This window comes from Octodon degus, unplaced genomic scaffold (assembly GCF_000260255.1).
Source record: "Octodon degus isolate 3935 unplaced genomic scaffold, OctDeg1.0 scaffold00092, whole genome shotgun sequence".
Taxonomy (NCBI): Eukaryota; Metazoa; Chordata; class Mammalia; order Rodentia; family Octodontidae; genus Octodon; species Octodon degus.
In genome coordinates this window covers 8792511-8793863 of record NW_004524668.1, presented here as the reverse complement: position 1 = coordinate 8793863, position 1353 = coordinate 8792511, and positions in this window count along the sequence as shown.

The window sequence follows — 1353 nt, the reverse complement described above, 5'->3', positions numbered from 1 at the left end:
AAGCTTGTTCTAAGTAGGTGCTTTAGACCACTGAGCCATCTCTCCAGCCCTCGCTCTTCTTTCTTTGAGACAGGGTCTCATGGTGCTGTTCAGGCTGGTCTTGAGCTCATTATGTAGCCTACACTGGCCTTTAACTTGCTACATTTTTAAGAAATTTAAACATTCACCCTATTTTTCTTTTTCTTTTTTTTTTTTTTTTTTGCATATCTTGTATGTAATTTTAGCCTAGTGGCAGAGTTGTGCGTTCTGTCGCTGCTCTCCAGTTTTGGAACATTTCTACCACCCCCAGTGAAACTCCTCATTCCTGCCTCCCCGGCTCCCAGCAACCACGAATTCTCTCTCCGCCTCTTCTGGGCATTCTGTATGCATGGAAGCAGACCACCTGTGGTCTTTCCTGGCTTTTTGTTTCTGTCTGGTTTCCTGGAGTTGGGTGAGGCCTGAACATTCTAGACAAGCGCTAGACCACTGAACAGCACCCTCAGTCCCACAAGAATTTTATTTATTTATTTATTATTTATTTATTTATTATGTATTTGGTACAGGGTCTCACTATACAGATTAAGCTTATAGTGATTCTCCTGTTTTCAGCCTCCCAAGTGCTGGGATCACAGGCATGCGCCACCACGCCCAGTCTCAATTGATGTTTCAGCATGTCCTGGGGACAGGCCAGCATGGCATAGTGGGGATCGAACTCTGGGCGCTGCACTCTGCCTAAGCAGGCGCTTTAGTCCCCTGAGCTATCTGGCTGGCCCTCCACAATAATTTGAACCTGGTTGAAAAGTTGTAAAATTAGGGGCCAGGGAGATAGCTCAGTACAATAAGCACTTGCCTGGCAAGTACAAGGGCCTGAGTTCAATCCTTGGTTCTGCAAAAAAAAAAAAAAAAGTTGTAAAATTAGTACAGTTTCCATACACTTCATACCCAGATTTCCCTTAGCATCTTTCAAGACCATCGGATATGTGTTAAGATTCAGCAGGCCAAGCCAGACTCATGTCTATGAGCCCAGCACTCAGGAGGCTGAGGCAGGAGGATCACAGCAAGTTACAGAACAGACTGGACTTCAAGACCAGACTGAACAACAAAGGGAGATCCTGTCTCAGAAAAACAAACAATAAAACCACTCAGCAGGTCAGGCCGAGGGGGCAGCTTAGTGGGTGGGCATGTGGTTCGCAAGCATAGGACCCTTGGACTCCCTCCCAAGCCCATAAAGCAAAACAAGGAAAGCAACACTGGTACCTTACAAAGATCTAAATTCCAGGTTTTGTTTGGATGCCACATACTTTTCTGCAACTGCCCAGGACAGAGTAGGGCTCTCTGTGGCTGCCGCTTGTCCCAGCAGCCTCTCGCTGTCTC